General features: G+C 44.1%; 1 protein-coding gene across 4 annotated transcripts in view; it reads left to right on the forward strand.

Moving 5' to 3' along the window:
• Positions 1-9,774: 9,774 nt before the first annotated feature.
• CHST15 (carbohydrate sulfotransferase 15) overlaps positions 9,775-20,029 on the forward strand; it is a 109,829-nt gene continuing 99,574 nt past the window's right edge. For 2 of the 4 annotated variants that reach the window (XM_053311547.1, XM_053311546.1), the window contains exon 1: positions 9,775-10,473. The gene's annotated coding sequence lies outside the window, so the exon portion shown is untranslated. Of the gene's footprint in view, positions 10,474-10,740; positions 11,007-20,029 lie in introns of those variants that run through there. The other 2 variants (XM_053311548.1, XM_053311549.1) reach the window with 1 other exon arrangement.

Here is a 20,029-nt window from a genome sequence, read left to right on the forward strand (position 1 = left end):
TGCTACATTTAGTCTCTCCTGAAGAACTCCTGCCTCCCATACTCAGAAGCAGCTCTTCAGCATCAGCTGCCTTGTCTTTAAATATCCCAGTGCACTGTTGACAGACAGGACTTAAAGCCTACTTCCGAAGCTCAGCCCTTTCCTGATTTTGTTTCCTGATTCCTGCCACACCCAACCTAGCTGTCTTTCTGGAGCTGTTTTATGCAGCTCTCCCTGCCTTGTTCTCTCAACCCCACTGGGATCTGACCAGCTTGGAGTCCTGTCTCATCCCTACTACCCCCTGAAGGGAGCAAAGCCCCACAGGAGAGATGCCATACTCTTCTACAGACTCCACAGGGCCACCCAAGCAACCAGGTAACATGGCATCTTGACACACTTCGTTAGGATCTTTCAGCCACTATTTGGTTGTTTTTAAATAGTGGATTACAGTGTTGAAGAAGTGGTGCAGTGTTTTAAATATAAACAGTTCCCACAAATCTTTGAAGCATTTATGAAGTCTCTATCCCATTAATACTTTCTGGATCAATTCCCACTTTACAACTGCAGAGCACTGATAACATAATTAAAGGTATCTGTGAAGTAATGCTCCATGTCTGCAGTGGTGGGATGAGATCATACCAAGTATGTGTTATTTTACACTGGGAACAGTATTAGCTAAAAGATGTAGACACATTTAAGAGAATTCATGAAACAGCAATAAAAATGATTAAGGATCTGAAGATAGTGACTTATGAGGAAAGATTAGAAAGGGATAAATATGTATAACTTGGCTCAGTAAGGGCTGTGAAAGAAATGAAACCCTTCAACAAGTTGTGGAAGGATGTAAACGGTAAGTCAAAGGGATTATTTAGTGTGATACTAGTACTTTATGGCTAAGAATAAAAGGATCCAACTAAGCACTGGATGGTAAAACCTGAATGTCATTTAATATCTGGTGATGTATTTATCTTGTGTTTTTTCTTGTTTGATTTTGCTTCAGTCTTTATTTAGAAGAAACTCTAACAGAGTTTGGATTGAATACCTAGTCTCCAGGATTTAGTCCAGAATTTATGAGCCTCCAAATGCAATTCCCAAGGGCAATTCTGTAAGGGAAAATCTGGTTTTTAAGATTTAAAACATTAACTTGTTTTCCACTGGAAGGAGGGTGGAAGGAAGGCTAGCAACCTCTCTGGAGTTTGCTTATTCCAATGCTTTCTGAGAGATGCATAAATAATGGGCAATTGGTCACAAATTGCCTTAGTTGACAAGAAAACCTATGACATTTTCTTGAGAAAAGAACAGATTACACAGAATTCCCCTTCCTTGTAATTCGTATAGCACGATAACATCCTCCGAGTTCAGCCTAACAGCTGCTGCCAATGTTGAACAATTTTCACTCGTGGCAAATCATTTCTGTGATGAAAATCATAATGTTGGAAGGGCGTATACTCATCCTAGCTTATTAATCAGACATGGGTAGGCTGAGGCACCCGTAGCAGTCTAGTTTCTCTACTGCCCGGTTCAGACATGCAAGATCACAGCTGAGTCCAAGTGATGATTGGGCTTAAAAGTTCCCCCTCCTATTGGTATATGAAGGCAGGAAATGTTCGGCTTCTGCACATGGCTTGGAATGAGCCAGGATTTGTTGTGATGTCCAAACCCAACAAATCTCAGCTTGTACTAACCACAGGTTGAATCCAAGTTTTAAGTCCAGGCTTGTTCACAAATTCAAGCTTCACAGTGGTCACACTAAACCATGGATCTGTGTAATATCTGAATGCCAATTTGCCCATGTCTATTTTGCAAGGAGAACTGAGGTATAAATTTTTGCATCCTTGACATTTTCTTATTAGATGCCAGCAAGTTTTTCCTAAGCACAGTTTGGAATTAAAATCCTGGCAGTTTCATCATGCTTTCCAATAATGCAATAAAAGCATGACTATATAAAAAATTATTCGCCAAGCTGGATTTTAATTCAAAGGCGCCTTAGGAAGAATGCACAGTGTGATCATATATGAAATAAAATATTTTATTTATTTTAAAAGCTTAGGGGGAAAGAAGCTAGAAAATATTATCGTTATGGAGGATACTTTCAAAATGCTTTTCAAAATGTGTCTTAAGAGACATAAGCTTCTTTTGAAGGGACAGCATATTTAATCCAAAGCAGGAACCATTTTCAAATTACAGGCTTAATCATTGGCCCAGTCAGGCGTTTTACTCAGAGAGTAGCTTAAAATCCATTGTGGTCAATGTAAATTTTATCCTATCATTTTAAACCTTTTTTTAAACCATGAGAGTAGGTGGCAGTCACCTCTCACACAACATACTCTTGAGCCATCCAGCATATACATAACCAGAAAGGCATTTCAAAAAGAACCTATATGGTGCCTATATTTCATATAGGCACCATATAGGTTCATATATTGAACCTATATATTTCCATATAGGCAGGACCCTTACAAATTCCATGCTTTTTTTGGAACACAAATGAATTTGTAAGAGTCTTCCTTTCTGAAACTGAAGGTTTTGTGGTCCTAGAATATGTAAAAACCCTCATATCAGCTATGCCTTTTTATATGGAGAGCTGTAGGGATATTTATAAAGCAGCAGGCACAATTCCCCCTGTTTCTATGTAGACTGAATGGCTTTCAGTAAGACTAGAGAATTACATAAAGACCAGCCTTATGAGCCTCTGGCATTCAAAGGAGCCAAATGTTTCCATCAGAGAGATTCCTGGGATGCCCTGGAAACCAGCAGCAATCCTCTCCACCCTGCCCTCTAGATTCTCAGAAGCTATCTTGATCTTGGAGCTGTGTGGGTGCTGCATGAATCCAGTGACTGACATTGCAGTACTGTGCACAATGAACAAAGTTGCACTAGTGCAAGAAGATTGCATAGTTACACTAAATCACAGAGACTTTAAGAATTACACACTTAAAGTAGTCTACAAAACATATAAGGCACACTACAGGGTAGACAACCTGTTGCACAATTGCAAATATGTTTGCGCTAGTGCAACACTTGTCCAGAATACAGGCTCCAAACCTTATGCAACTAGCTAGCACAACAGCCTCCTGCTAGCACAATGTCCTTGAGCAAAACACAGTGTAAATCAGGTCAAGCAACTCGTTGAGCAACTTGAGTTGCTTTGTGTTCAATAGAGATATTTTGTCCTATGTTCTCTCTCTTCTTTTTCTGCAGAGTGCTTTGTTATTAACAGGCCTTTCCCAGATTTTCATATATTTTACTAGCTTTGCAAGAGTTTTGTGAGGCTTAATTTCTGGCTGATATATATTTTTATTTGCATTTTTCATTTTTTAATTTCTCTCCAAAAGATTCCAGAAATATGACCCTTCATTCACCTCTGTTGGCAAAGCTTAAATATCAGTATTCTAGTTAACAGAGATTTTCTTTGTTCTAAAGAGCAACCGACCCAGACAGGTAAACAACAACCTGAACATATAACCAAATCAACTTTCATTTTATTTTACGTGCCAATAAACTCCTATTTTCTCAAAAAGGAATTTGATTGCTCTGTTGGAGGTGATGGTTGATGGAAGAGGTAAAGCTGATAAAGTACATGAAAAGCTTTTTATCTGCCTATGTGATTCTCAAATGCAGTGATTTTCAAACTATGTTCCAGGGAACCAAAATTACCTAAAAGCTCATCAGGGAATCTTCAGTAAGAATTGAACTAGACCTGGCTTTAAACAAGAATTGAACTAGACCTGTCACTTGTCCTTCAGCCATGTCTGTCTTGTCTTGTCTATCAGTTGTGTGTGGCGGAACAATCCAGACTGAGATTGTGGAATGTGGGGTGGTTAACCAAAAGTACAAAAAGCAATTGCATGTGATGATTTTCATAGGGTTATGGCATAAGGTGAAAGGGTTAATCCTTACATGTCAGCAGCAGCAGTACTAGCAGTAGTAGCATTAGGCTAATATGATTTCTTCTGTAGGAAATCAAAGGTGGTGAACAAGTTTTTTTGAAGATAGGTTGCTCACCTCTACCCATGTTTCATTGCAATCCCCAAATCTAATAGAGTGCTAAGTCTATTATAGTGCATATACTCCAGGTGAGGAACAAGGTCTGGTCAGTGCCTCATAATGTAATACATAAACTGTGTGATCCATGCTGGGAATCCTCTGAATCCATCTTGATCCATGCTGAGAATCTTCTGCAGCATGCCAAATATAGGAAAATACAAAGTTGCCAGAGCATTGATCCATCTAACTCAGTATTGTCTACACTGATTGGCAGTGGCTTTCCAAAGTTTCAGACAGGATTCTTTCCCCGCCCCACCTGGAAGTACCAAGGATTGAAACTGGGACCTTCTACATGCAAAGCAGATGCTCTACCACTTAGCTCTGGCCCCATCTCCATAGTTACATGACAGACAGATACTTAGAGATTCTTCAGACAGCAAATCAATATGGAAAGCATTCCTGAAGGCATACAGCTTGGAAACAACTGGGCTAAGGGTTTGAGTGGGCAAGAAATGTTAACCACTGATACATGTGTTGAAAGATTAGATGGCCCAATAAAAGTCTAATATTGTTTCATTTGTCGTGTTTCTCATTCCAGGAAAGGGAGATCTTCACGGCAAAGGCTTCAACATTCTTTTGTGTTATTACTCTTTCTTGCATGCTGTTCTGCTCCTTTCAAATTATAAAATGGAATTGATTTTCTTCACAATTGATATCTCTCTGTTGCTGCTGTCTGTGTAAGAATCATATTTGCTTTGCTTTCAAGCTGTAATTCTCCCTCCCTTCCTCCTCAAGAGATCTGGCTGAGGCTTTGGTGTTGCCATATGTTGACACAAACTGTTTGGGTGAATAAGGAAAGCAACTGACAGCTGAAGCATGGATTTAAAGCAAAGGAACAAACCACAATTTATTGTATGCACTATAAAAGTAAAGTGTGCTGTCAAGTCGATTTCGACTCCTGGCGCCCACAGAGCCCTGTGGTTTTCTTGGTAGAATACAGGAGGGGTTTACCATTGCCATATCCTGCGCAGTATGAGATGATGCCTTTCAGCATCTTCCTATATCGCTGCTGCCCAATATAGTACCAGCGGGGATTTGAACTGGCAACCTTCTGCTTGTTAGTCAAGCATTTCCCCGCTGCGCCACTTAAGGTGACTGTATGTACTGAGGGCTGCACAATTTGTTGTTGGACTACAACTCCCATCATCAGCCACAGTGACCAATAATCAGGTATGATGGGAGTTGTAATTAACAGCTGGGGGGGGGGGCAAAGATGTGTAACCCTGATTTGTAGCCTGAAAGTTACTAGATGGGGGTGTGTGGAGTTTGGGTGTGGGGAGTCCACTCTAGGACCCTGCATTTTGAGGATATCTTAACTTGTAGAAGTTTCTTAGGCTTTATTGAACTTTTACCCATGCTGCCACTAGGGGAAAAAACCCCTATAAAGCCTCCATAATACTTCAGACTCATTTCAGTCTCTCACCATGCTGATAAACATAGCTTTGCTTAGCATGAGTAGAGAAGTGACATAATTCACACAGACTAGAGGTTCAAAACAAACAAGTTTTGTTTTTGTTTTTTACAGATGTGCCTGAGGTATTGTTTCTCTCTACATGGCTTTAGGTATTGTATTTCTTGTACAAGGTTACACTTTACTTTGTTGCAAGGTACTCCTTAAGCTTAACTGAAAGTCAAAAACAGGCACTTTCTCAGAAACCCAGCCCTTATTTCAGGCTGTCTTATTCTTTGGCAGGATCCAGACATACAGGATAACCATAGTTAATCATTGCTGGGGTTACCATTCCTAACTCCAGTTCGTGCCGCAGACGTTCAACACGCTGTGGCCAGCGAAACTGCAGTTGCAGGAGCGGGGAGTCCCTCCTTGCCTCCCAGCCAGCTCCACAGCCAGACTGTGGGCAAAGCATCACCGCATCAGCCGTGATTGGCTACAATCTTGAAGGGGCGTGCTGAGCGTGATCGTGCATTTTCAGAGTGCTCTGCCTGCCCTCTGTAGGGAAAGGGCATTGAAATCCTTTTAAATGCCCTGCAATGCCAGTATTGCTGCCCCCCCCCCCCCCGCCAGTAGACACCCACATCAAAAGCACCACGCAAACTTGGGGTTCTGGGGTGGGTGGGTTTTGGGTCCCGAGTGGGATGGAATCCCACTTTCAGTATGGAAGGGGAAAACCATATGCAGATGGGGGAGGGCAAAGAATACTGGGTTGTGTGTCCCACCATGACCAGGGAAGATGTTGCAATAGGACACCATATGCAGATCTGCTGGCACGGGGATTCACAGGAGAACCCCTTTTCTCCAGCCACCCCGGGACAGTGTGGTGGTCATCTCTGGGTGCTGGCAAGGTTGCACATGTACACATGGTCAGGCATGCTGGCAGGGGCCATGGTTTTGCAGGAGCCTGTCTGCAGTCCCCAAGATAAGGAGAGCAGTCTCAGGGATAGCCCTCCCCAAGGCTCGCCTGCACACGGCAACCTGGCTCTATTTAGAGCCCCCATGGCCTGATACTCTTATGAGGGAGGTATTGCAGGGAAAAAGAGAATGTTTTGCCATCTGGCATTTCAGATTTGTCCATGCATTTCTCTCCCCCCCCCCCGCTGCAACAGTCCTTCTCATATGGGCCTTGCCCTATATGCCCCAACTCTGACCTTAAGATCTTTGGAGGCCCTGCTGTGAGTGCCAAATGAGGTGAGAGGGTCTTTTCAGTGATGGCACCATCTATGGAATAGCCCATCCAGGGAAGCTCACCTGGCATCGTCACTGTGTTCTTTGAGATGCCAGATGAATACCTGCTGTTCACCTAGGCTTTTAAAAATCTATTTTAAACAAGTTTTAAAATGCATGGCACTGTATTTTGTATTTTAAGTTGTAATTTGTTTTTGTGTTGTGTGTTAAATGGATGTTTTTATTGTGTTGTTGTTGTGAGTCGCCAGAGAACAATATGTTATAGGGAGGCTAGCAAAGTTTATTACTATCATTAGTAGTCGATAAACACATCTTCTGACAAGCTTGTGTGAGGAAGTTCATGCTAACATAACTGGCCTGATAGACATTTTCATCTAAATGGAATAAGTTTAATTCTCATGGTTACAGCACTGAAAATGGGTAGGAAGAATCACAGAAGCAGCAGCTACCAAAGGGACACCACACAGAGTGTCCCTTTTCATGCAACTGTCGGTGTAATAAGTTGCAAGGTCCAGGGTGTGAGTGAAAGTGTCAGGGCGGGACTTCCAACCTATTTTCAGTGCTGTAACTGTGAGCACTGCTTGTGTGCATGTCAAGAGGGCTCATGCCTGTATTTATATATTTAACATACCTTTATACCACCCAAAAATTATGTCTCTGGGCAGTTTACAAAAAAAAAAAGGAGAAAAATAAAACATTCGTTAAAACAAATGACAACAGAGAAATTAAAACATTGGTTACAATAAATGACAGAAAAAAGTTTAAACATTGCAATAATTTAAAACCTAAAAACAATATTCTAAAACAATGTTAAAACTATTAAAACTATTTATTTAAAAGCCTGGGTGAACAGATGTCTTTAAAGATTCTTTTAAAACTGTCAGACGGGGAGGCTCTTGCTGATCTCAATGGGCAGTGGGGTTCATGACGAAGATGTTCTCTTATACCCAGGGCCCAAGCCATTTAGGGCTTTATAGGTTATAACCAGCACCTTGTATTTTGCATTACTGGCAAAACTTATTGGCAGCCAGTGTTGCTCTTTCAATCCAGGAGTAATGTGGTCTCTCCCAGATGACCCAGAGACCAACCTGGCTGCCACATTCTGAACTAGCTGTAGTTTCCGGACTACACACAAGGGCAGCCCCAAATAGAGCACATTGCCATAATCCAGCCTGGAGGTTACCAGTAGATGTACCACTGTTCTGAGGCCATTTATCTCAAGAAACGGATGCAGCTGGCGTATCAGCTGAAGCTGATAGAAGGCATCTCCGTCCACTACCTCAACCTAGGACACCCGGGGGGAGGCTCAGATCCAGAAGCACCTCAGACTGCGTACCTGTTCCTCCCGGGGAAGTGTGACCCCATCCAGAACAGGCAGATCAAACTCATATCCCGACCCTGCACAAGGAGTACCTCTGTCTGATCTGGAGTCATACTCAGTTTGTTATCCCCCATCCAGCCCATCACTGACTCCAGGCAGGCATTTAGGCAGGTTATGCCTTCTCCCGATGAGGGTGGCATGGAGAAATAGATTTGGGTGTTGTCAGCATACTGATAGCACCCTGCTCCAAATCTCCTCATGATCTCTCTCAGAGGTTTCATATAGATGTTAAACAAGATCGGACACCATACCAAACTTCAGATTTTGGAGAACAACAGTCTCCAAGGGACACCATCTGGAACCTGCCCCAAAGGTAGGAGCAGAACCACTGCAAAACATTACCCCGCCCCCACTCCTAAGCTCCTCAGACGTTCAAAGGATTCTATGGTCAATAGTATCGAAAGCCGCTGAGAGGTCCCAAAGGACCAATGCAGTCATACTTCCTCTGTCAATTTCCAGTTGGAGATCATCCATCAGGCCGACCAAGGCAGTCTCTATTCTCTAGCCTGCCCGAAAGCCAGTTAGAAATGGATCTAGATAATAGGTTTCCTCCAGGACTGTCTGGAGCTGGGAGGCCACCACCCTCACAATTACCTTGTCCAGCCACAGAAGGTTGGAGACAGGCCTGTAGTTACTCAACTCTGAGGGATCCAAGGCAAGCCTTTTCAGTAGTGTTTTAATAATTGCCTCCTTAAGACAAGGAGGCATCCTGTCCTCCCTCAGAGAAGCATTTATGATCTCTACCAGGCCTTCTACAACATCAACCCCCCCCCCCATATTATAAGCCATGTCACGCAAGGGTCAAGAGAACAGGTGGTGAGCCGCACTGTTCCAAGCAGCTCATCCATGTGTACACACACCCCTTTCAGTCAATTGTGATGGACTTTTGACAGTTCATCACACTTGTTGGTTTCCATGTTTTACTTTAGCAGAAGAAATACCTATGTAGGAAAGCTGTGAAGTGGCCCTCAATGTTTAATTTCCTAAATGAGAGGCAGCAAGGAGTAAACCAGGTGGGGAGCCATGCTTTTGGTCTGACAATCATTTCTATTAATCCCAGATGTGGGAAGTGATGGGGTGATTATTATGTTGGCAAATCTATATTCTCCAGCCTGTGCTTGCCAAGGTAACATGCGTTAATGTACAAGGAGATTCATAGGGGATAATCTGCTGGCGAAGAGTTGAAGATGCCTTTAAAATGTTAATAGCAGCAGCAGAGGTGCACCTAGGTAAGGTAAGGGAGCCTCTGAGAAGTGGTGTGTGTGCGTGCACACACACACACTGGGATTCAGATTAGGACTATTATGTCTAAAAAAGCAGTTCTTTCTGCACGGCTTTCCCAATTAAATGATTTCTTGTTATTGGTCCTGTGGAACAAAACAAACAGGTTCCCTATCCGTGCTTTACCTTCTGGGCAGTGGTGGCACCAGAAAAAGGGGGGGGCATAGCAGGGGACAGCCACTTGTCTGGGGAGCACTTGCCCCTTTGGAGCCGCCCTTGTTCGTGGGGTAAAGAGCAGCAGCATGGGGGACGAGGATTTGCATCGGTAAAACAGCATTTGTTGTGCCGATGGCTGAAACTCAGGGCAGGATTCCTACGTTACATTGGCGCGTATGCCTGTATGTCACGCAGGCGTTCAAAACAGGCACATGTCGCAGGGTCAGGGATTGGCTACGACTTCTAGCAGCACCGTCTAGCCGTGAGGGGCGGGGGGTGTTGGCGTCTGTGTGGACTATTCCTCGGGCTGCTCATGGTGATGGTGTGCGATGAAGGGTCCAACCCTTTCCAAAGAACGCTCACCGGTTTCGTTCGCGGTGCTGTCGCGGAGGTTCCACCCCTGGGCTTGGCTGCTGCAACTCATGCCCTGGAACGCGCCAAGGAACTTTAATCAAACTTCTTTATTTTTAGCCTGGCTTGGGGCCCTGCGGATGCTCATCGGCAGCCCTCTCCGGGGACCTGAGAGCGGCTGCAGCGTGCTCGAAAAGTACCAGCCCGCAGCTTTGGGCTGGGCTCTGTGGCGTTTGGCTCGCGGCACCACTCGCCGTCGCTGGTGACTGGCTGGCGGTGGCTGGAACGGGCTCCTCCTTTCAGCCCCGAACGAGTGTGGGGAAGCAGCACCAACAGCAGCCGCTGTCGTAGCGCCAGACAATTAACTCGCCCGTTTGCGGAGGGGAGGCGGCAGGTCGGAGCGGAGGCAGCGCCACGCCTGCCTGCCTCCCACCCTCTCCCCCCGCCCCTCCCTCCCTCACCCGCTGCCCGGTGTGGTGCAGCGCGCGCGGTTTGGAGCAAACAAGCGGCTGCAGGCACAACACCGCCGCGAGCTGGAGCGGAGGGTTGACTGGCTGCGGCGAACTCGACTGCCCCCACCTCCCCCCAAATCCTTCGGCAGGAAAGTGCGAGGAGAAGAAAGAAAGAAGGGAACGGGGTGAGTAGAGGGGTCCCGCGCAAGGGGGAGCGCGGGACCGGGTAGGGCGTCAGCAGCAGCTGTGCGGGGCGCAGAGGCTCGCTATCAGCCGAGAGAAGTTGTTGCGGGGAGGAGGAGGCGGCGGCGGCTGATGCTGCTGCCGCCTGCACGTGCCAATGTATTGTTTCGGACCTGCATTGCTTAGGCAGTCGGCGCCAGGGAAGCGCCCCAAGGTCAGTGGAGAGGGAGGGGGAGAGAGAGAGATGAGCTCGCGCGTCCACAGCGACTGGGACGCCACCTAGGTTCTCCTCTCCTCGCTCACTTCGTGAGAAGTTGTATGGAGCAGCAAGAGACGGTCTGGGGCGGGGTCCTCAACACGGCACTTACCGCGCGCACGCAGAGGTGTGTGAGATGTTTGGTGGCGCAACAGCCCTGCCCCTCTCTAGAGCTGAAGGCGCACAAGAGGCATTGTGCCAGGCAGCCTGCCAGTGGGGCTACGGGTGACGACTTGGACATGCACAATAGTTTTCTGAGAGCCTACCTGCAAGCATGGAGTAAGTGTTGTCTCTTCCTCCACATGGCAGGTGTAGGATAAAGGGGAAAAAACACAACTTGCCCATGTTTTAGTGATTTCACAGTATTCTGCTTTTCCTCTAAGCTCAAGGGAGCCGAGAGGGGATTATCCAACCCCACCATACACCAGCTATGTGAGAGAGTTTAGGGGTGAGTGGGAGACAGTGACTGGCAAAAGCATTCCAGTGTATGGTCGAGGTGCAGCACTCTGGTTGCCTACACACTTTACACCGGACACAAAGGCAGAGACTGATCACTGTATCTCAGGAACTCACAGGGCTTTAGAGTAACGGTAGCATTGTACTAATGCAAACAGACGCAGTCGTATGGGAGTATTGCATTCAGTGATGAGCAAGAGTAAGGTGTGTTTCTAAAAGTCCATGATATTTTGCTGGTACTTTGGGTGTTACTTTACCTTTTGCTTGTGATTGTTGTACTACTACAGTACATCCGTTTAGCACCAGCAGTATCTAATGCACTGTATATGTCCAAGAATCGGTACCCAATCTTTGGGTTTGCAGTGTATATCAGAGGGACTGGTGGAGGTATAAGAGATCATGTGTGAAGTCACAAAAAGCATAGTTGTTCCTTGGGATATTTGCACTGATACAAATGTTGAGCTGGCATTTTGTAGCTTTTGTAGAAATGATGTGAATAAGAGCATCTTTGGCAAGGGCACAATAGTCAGCACTGTAGCAAGTTCCATCAGTGGACTTCCAGTCTGTGTCATATAAACATTCAGTATGCATCCATATATATTTAGTGTGTATTTATATGGAATATAAATATATGCATGGAAGTATACGGAATGTATTCTATTCCCATACATCATAGCATACACATATTCTATTCCCATACATCATAGCATACACTGTATTGCTAGTCAAAACACAATGCAAAGCAATTATTCAGTGTAGAAGGGAAAGGAATGGTTGTGCCATCAGTGTCGACTCCTGGTGACCACCGAGCTATGTGGTTTTCTTTGAATAATACAGGAGTGGTTTACCAGTGCCATCTCCCGCGCAGTATGAGATGTTGCCATTCAGCACCTTCCTATATCGCTGCTGCCCGATATAGGAGTTTCCCATATTCTGGGAAACACACCCGCGGGGATTTGAACCAACAGCCTCTTGCTCTCTAGGCAGGTTGCTTCCCTGAAGATCTGCTTCTTAAACCAGCCTGTCTGTTCTTTCATGAAGTAGTTGTTATCAATATATTGTTAATCAGCAATATAGCCTTTATACTGACCCAAGGACACTTGTATCTCACTGCCCCTAGAGGTTTAGTGGTATGGATCTTTATGACTTTTGACTGAGTATCAGGTTTAATAAATCTACCTGGCATATTAGTCATCCAAATATATTGTATGATCTAATGTGGCATATGTGATTCAGAGGCACAAGTGAAGGATAAAGATACCTATATAGGCACACCTGTATGTGGATGCATAAGGCTGCATGTGGGATGTATATTTATATGTGTTTATTCAAAGGATCTGTAAGTGATCATTCTATAGCAGTAGACTCTGAGGTATTTATTGCCATGGGTAGAACTGTGTTTCTGCTCAGAGTTTTGAGTGGTTGCTTGATTAGATGTCTTGCAAAAAAAAAAAAGCCTGCATGTTTCATTTGTCATTAAATGGCAGTACTAGTTATAGCATCAGTAGAAAAGATAATTTGCAGAACAGTCTGACAGGGACATCCTAGTCATTAGTTAGTGCCTTTAGGTAGTGGCGTTCACTGCTCAGTGACAACGTGTTGATGATCTTGAAATGCTTTAACTCTCTCCTCCTTTCCATCTTCTCCTGTAAAATGAAGTATGACAACTTATTGGAAAAAGACATTACAAAGAACAGAAAAGCAGACACAACATTTCCCAATTGGTGTAAATCTAATTTCTAAGCAAGGCTTAAATATTGCCTTTCTTGCTACTTCGTATGTTCTAGATGACAACAGTGAGGTTTGTAGTTTGTTGTGCCTGTTTCTTAATATATACCCATAAATTCAGTACAGATATTGTATTGAATATTTGTACAGCATTTGCACTGTGTAAACAGACTGGGGCACTTGGCTTTTTAAAAAATGTGCCCTTTCAGAATGTTAACTGTCTGGAGCAAGGCCTTGGAGGAGCTGCATAATAACGGAGATAATGTAATTTTGCTGTCATCTTGCTGGGTTTCCTGTTGGGCTGAGCCCTATCTGACTGAGAATTGCTGATTTCCTAATTACAGTATTTTTATGGTGATTTGTCAGGAAGACAGTTGTACAAAATAGTTTGCATGTGAGGCAGGGCTGATTTTTCATTTAACAGGCAAGATATATGTGTCTTCAACTAAGGTACGTACGGATATGACTATTTGGCAGTGAATATATTTAGATAATAATGGATGAATGTCAAATGGATAGCTTTCATAGTTCCTTTTATTTGCTGAAATTGCCTTCAAGGTTCAGTAACACGTTATTATATGGCCTAAAACCTTTAAGCAACTAATCACTGTCTAAACTTCAGCATTGTCATCTGTGATCTTCTTGTCATTTACTGCTATAATAATACTTTGCTCTGCAGAAAGCAGGCCCTTAAGATCAAAGTGTTACTTCTAGGCCTAAAGGACAGACAAATGGTCTTTGGTTTTTAATTTTTGCATGGTCATTGCAGCATTCTTCTGAAATCTTCACATTAAGAATTCTGGCTTATATTTTTCAGTTCATTTGGCATAACCAAGACTTTCCTTATTTAGTTTTCATATCAATGAATAACTATCCTAGATTTGTATAGGCATCTCAAAGAGATAATTCTCTTGTTATCTAATATGAAAAGCAACTTGTAAAACTAGACTAGTCAGAAGAACAATTCAGATACTGCACTAGTAAAAGCGGTGATTCATTAAATGTTTTAAATGAGAGTAAATGTTGGGGATATGACAAAATCAAGTGTGGCTATTTATTCATTGAACAATGTTAGCTTTTATGTTTGTTTTCTTAATTATAGAGGGGAACTCCTGAAACCCACAATCACTGGTATGAACTGTACCAGAGATAATTATTCAGAACTAGTCTCTTCATGGTGGTGAAGCAAGTGCTCTCAGATTTAATATACTAAAAATTTCTGTCTCATTCTCTGCCATTGGAGTCATTTTCTACAATTGGGCTTTATCAAACTGGTCTTTTGGCTTGATGTAAGCCAAGAAAGGAAAACTAATTTGCATGCTGAAAATAATAAAGGTACCTAACATAGCATCATTTTAATAGACTTTTCTGAATCCGAAAAACATACTAGTGTGTTTAAATATAGGAAACTGGATCCCAAGTCTGATTTTAAAAGCAGTAATACAATTTTTATTTCAAAACCAACTTTTATTTAACTCAACATGAGAGAAGGCTGTGGTTAAACCTTTTGAATTTTCATTATAAAAAGATTCCAATTACAGTGTAGAATTCTATAATAATTTGTTATCTTGCCCAGTTAAAGTGACTAAGGCTGGGAAATGTGCCGATTAGTAGATGAAAGCCAGCTATGGTATTCAATTATTTCTTAATATTCAAGGGGAAGTATGAAACTGGATTATCTCATGAATACAGCTCATATATCCAGTCTGTCTGTCTATGCTTAGTACTAGATAGCTTTCATTTTATTTAGCTGGTGATCTGCTTTCTTGTTTTTTGTTGATCTTTGATTTTTGATAAACTTGATATTGAGATAGTTGCTTTTCTTTCAAAAATATGAACTGAATCCAACTAGAATTGTGTGGTTGCCTGTTCTAAACATAAGAACAGCCCTGCTGGATCAGGCCCAAGGCCTATCTAGTCCAGCATCCTGTTTCACACAGTGGCCCACCAGATGCCTCTGAGAAGCCAACAGGCAGGAGCTGAGGGCACACAGTCTCCTGCTGCTCCTCTGAAACCGATATTTAGAGGCATCTTGCCTCTTAGGCTGGAGGTGGCCTATAGCCCTCAGAAAAGTAGCCATTGATTGACCTGTTCCATGAATTTATCTAAACCCCTCTGACGACCATTCAGGCTGTTGGCTATCATCACATCTTGTGGCAGAGAATTCCATAGGTTGATTATGCATTGTGTTGAAAAAGTACTTCTTTTTGTCAGTCCTAAATTTCTTGGCAGTCAGTTTCATGGGATGACCCCTGGTTCTAATGTTAAAAGAGAGGGAGAAAAATTTCTATCAACTTTCTCCACACAATGTATGATTTTATAGACCTCTGTCATGTCATCCCTCAGTTCTCTTTTTTCTAAACTAAAAAGCTCCAGGTGTTGTAGCCCTGCCTCTTAAGGTAAATTGGGATAAGTCAAGTGTGTGATCTGGGAAGTTTCCAAATCAGACCACATGAGCTGACTCCTTTTTACCCAGGTTGTTCAGAACTATTAAATAACCTGCTATGGATAGCAGGTTGCTGCTTTTGACCAAGCGCTTGGAGTTTTTTGAGTCTCAGTATAATAATTTCCAGCAGCATGTGAGGCCTGCATTATCATGTACTAAAGAATTTTATAAAGATGCTAGTGAAGTCCTTGGTGCCTTTTATCTCAGGCTGTGACCATTTTTCTTTGAATCTAGGAGCCAGTCCCAAATATTTGAGCCAGGCAATGGACACTTGACAAAATTAATGGATTCAGTGATAAACATTGTGGATGGGGAGGATAGATGGGCTTCTTACTGTCGCCTTTACAAGTAATATACTTATAACAGAAACACTGCTGCCTGGGACAAATGAAGATTTTAGTGAATAACTCGACCTCTGAATATTCTACTTTAGGTGCTACAGTTAAACTTTTAGGCACCGTGGGCTGCCTGGTGCTGGGATTTGTCCTGCCCTGTTTTACCTGAGCTGCTGTGCTATCATGGCAAATTCACAGACCTTCCATCTGCTGTGGGAACTTGTCAGATATGCCATTCTTTTATGACTTCAGCTGGAAGGTCAATTCAGTTGTTCTCAAAAAAGCTTCAAGGACAGGATGAACTATTTGGACTGAAAAACCTGAGTATGAAGAAGTCCTGGGAGGGAGGGAAGGAAGGAAGAGGCTGAGAGTCAAAAGGCAGAGTTGATGGATGCTTGGGGAAGAGCAGACAGTGAACTGAAAAATAAAGCCTGAAGCGGAATGGTAAGTCGAGAATGGGGCCTGAGGACAGAGAAGCAGAGGAGATATAATAGGGATAAATACAAATCGTGCATTCACATTGGGGAACTGTTAAAAAAAAAGGTGTATGTTTGAAAGGTGATTTGGCAATCCTTCGAACTGTGAAAAGGCATGCTTAATCAAAGTCAATTCTTCTCTTCAACCATGACATTTTTGTACAGGTACTCACATGTGTATACTATTTATATCTATCCTTGTCTCCTCTGGCTTTTTTGGCTTTCCACTTCTCATATAAATCAATGGGAGATTTAGGAAGCTACAGCTAAGAAAGCTGAGGTTGTGGCAAATCCTACTCCTCCCTTCTGAGGTCACCAGTGTCTGGAGTGGAGGGCAGATTTCCCAACTGAAGCCCTTTTCAATTTTTCCTATTAAAGTCACTTCTGACTTCAGTTCTGAGGAAAAGGTTAAGAACTTTCAAATATATCATCACCCCCTCTGTGTTGGAGCTCATCAGATAGGGTTGTGTATTGAGCATGCTCGAGACAGAACTGGATCATGTGATGCAATTTCCTGCCATAGCCACCTCCCAGCCCTAGTTCCAGTCCTGTCTTGCTCGAGGTAGGGCATTTGTGGAGAGAGCTCTTATCTGATTAGCATTTTTGATTGCCTTTTGCCTCTTATCCTTATTCTGCTATACATTTGGCACTTTATCTACTCCTCTCCACTGCTCTGCAGTGGTGGCTGTCACCAGCTCTCCTCACTGTCTGAACCTCTCCGCCTTGTGGTGACCACAGATGCCAGCCTCTTTGGCTTGGGAGCCCACTGCCTGGGCCACCTAGCACAGGGCCCATGGTCCCGGATGGAGACAAGAAGATCCATAAACTGGCTGGAATTCCGAGCAGTCCGCCTCACGCTCATCCAGTTGCAACATCTCCTTCGAGGTCAGGACGGACAACATCACCGCCAAAGTGCACAACAACTGATAGGGCGGGACACGGTCCAAATCACTGATGCAGGAGTCCAACCTCCTATTCCAATGGGCGGGAACCCATCTGACATCCATAACAGCAGAACACCTCAAGGGGGAGGAAAACACACATGCAGATTGGCTCAGTCAAAGATCACTCGACCCAGCAGAATAGTCTCTCCATCCTGCTGTGTTCCTGCAAATCACTCAAATATTCAGCCATCCATAAGTAGATCTCTTCGCCTCCCTCTCCAATCATCTCCTTCCTCACTTCTTCACGAGGTTTCACTCCCTGCAAGCAGAGGCAACGGATGCTGTGACTTCCCCATGGATGAACACTCTCCTCTATGCCTTTCCTCCCACGGCCATAATCACCAAGGTACTCAGGAAGCTGGTCCAGGAACGAGTGGAAATGATTTTCATTGCACCTCGTTGGCCTCGCAGACCGTGGTTGCCCAACCTACTCGATCTGTCAGTAAGCCCCGCCATGGCACCTTCCCACTCGCCCGGACCTTCTTCACCAAGGCCCTCTGCTCTACCCCGACCCCGGGTAGCTACAGCTCTTTGACTGGAAATTGAATGCTCGAGGCTAGCTGTCCAGGGCTATTACAAACCTGTCCAAAATACCATTCTGGTCTCTCATAGACAGTCCATCAACAGGGACTATCAAGCTACTTGGACAGCCTTCCTATGCTGGTCACATGCCAATCTCAAAGATCTGTTGTCCGCCAGCATTCCAGAAGTCTTCGCATTCCTACAGGCTGTCTTGGACCTACACCTCCAACCCAATACCTTGAGGTGACAAGCTTCAGCACTTGCATCCGTACTACACATCTCTTTTACTGATGCGGGTTCATCCTGCCTTCACCCGCACATCTCTAGGTTCCTCAGAGGGGCTACCAACATAGCACCCCCCCACAAACGTTTTCCCTCATTGAACCTTAACAAGGTGCTCAATGCTCTAACCAGATCGCCCTTTGATCCCCTTTCTTCCATCCCCCTGAAGGCCTTAACTTTCAAGGTCCTTTTGCTCATAGCCATTACATCTGCCTGCCGGATGTCCGAACTAGGCGCCCTGTCCGTGTGTAGAGAACTCTAAACTTTCCAATCTGACTTGGTTAACCTTCAGCTTGACCCTACCTTCCTCCCTAAGGTCAACAACACCTCCTTCCATTGGTCCCAGGACATCGTCCTGCCTTCCTTCTGCCCTTCCCAGGAAAAAACTGTGGCACAAATTGGATGTATGTAGAGCATTACGCATTTACATTCGGCGCACCAAGGACTTTTGCAAGTTAGACTCCCTCTTTGTTTCCTTTCATCCACCCACCTTGGGCAACGAGGTATCCATGGCTACTCTTGCCAGTTGGATCAAATCTTGCATTCTCCTGGCCTACACTTCGCTTAACCTCCCTTCCTCCGGAGGTATAACCACTCATTCCACCAGGAGCACGGCCACTTCTGCGGCCTTTTCTATACACACACTGCTCACGGAAATTTGTTTCAATTACACCATTCATTCGCCACTACAAGATTTCCTCCTCTACTCCCCAGGCGGCCTTCGGCCTCATGGTCTTTCAACAGGTGGTCTAACTAATACATAATTCCCTCCACTATTCTTCTCTCTGACTTGGGCACATCCCTATCTGATGAGCTCCAACACAGGGGGAAAAGGAACATTGGCTTACTGTGAAGGGTTCTTTAGAAGATCATCAGCCCCACCCAGAAGTATGTCTTTTATGGGATTTTTTCCAGGAGGGAATATTCCTACAGTCACTTAGATAATCACCTTTTTTGATGGGGGAGACTGCTCTCAGGGTTACAGATGCTAGTCGCGCGCGCGCTCTCTCTCTCTTTCTCCTGTCTCTCAATACTCTCTTTTGTTTATGGTTCTCATTTCTCTGCTGCCTGTTCCTTACCATGTTTCTAGCTCTCTCATTTATTTTATTTGCGTTTATTTTATTCTAGCGGTATACAATTAATGAATCAGTTATAACTTATGGTGTTAAACTTCCCTAGCTGAAACCATTCTGCTTGTTGTGGAGGTTCATTTTTGGATTGTTTGGACAGCCCCTAGACATCCTTATATGAAGTGTCTGGCATGGTTAAGATACACATGTGTCATGGTCAAGGGAAAAGCTGTGTTTTGTGCTATGGCAAAGAGTAGCTTAGGGAAGGACATAAATAAGGAAGCAGGGTAGCAGCTCCTTGATCATGTGGGAGTCTGCAAAAGGGCTCCTGACACTGAAAACCAACATTCCTGTAGAGATGCCCCAAACCATTCCTGAGACTCTTCATTGCCTAGAAATCGCTAATACACATTGGCATTGCTTCACTGTCCACTCCAGACAGCAATTTCATTTAATCATCTCCTCAGGATCCCTTTAAGCTCAGAGGCAAACGGGATGTTTCCCAGATAAATTTGAGAATATCAAGATTATTTTGCCTCCTTCCTGTCCTTTCCAAAATCCAATTTGAATCACCTAGACAGGCAAACATTCTCTTTTTTTACACATTTGGATTTTTCAATTCCAACTGTTTTGGTTTCAATTTGTCCTCAGTCCTCCTCTGATAATTAGTAACCAGGTATACTCTCTGAGATCCTAGAATTCACCTTATAAAGTGCACAATTCCTGGGATTCACTCTCAAGATTGTTGCAAACTCGATTTTGCATTGCTCTTTAGTGTCCTCCTTCTGGGAGATCTGACTTGCCAGTGCCTTACCTCTGACAGGTATCTATGCCCTTTCTCTCCCCCCCCATCCTATCCCTGGCGTGTGTGTGAGAAAGTTTTAAGGTACAATCAGCTAGGTTAGGACCAGCAAATTTCCCCTGCCAGCAGCCTCTGAGCAACATCTCTTTATCCCCAGTGGACCTCAGCTTTCTTGGCCAAGCTTCTTCCCTGAACGTTAAATTCCCTTCTAACTGAACATGGCTCCCCATTCCATTCATGG

Source organism: Hemicordylus capensis, chromosome 3 (genome assembly GCF_027244095.1).
Source record: "Hemicordylus capensis ecotype Gifberg chromosome 3, rHemCap1.1.pri, whole genome shotgun sequence".
Classification (NCBI taxonomy): domain Eukaryota; kingdom Metazoa; phylum Chordata; class Lepidosauria; order Squamata; family Cordylidae; genus Hemicordylus; species Hemicordylus capensis.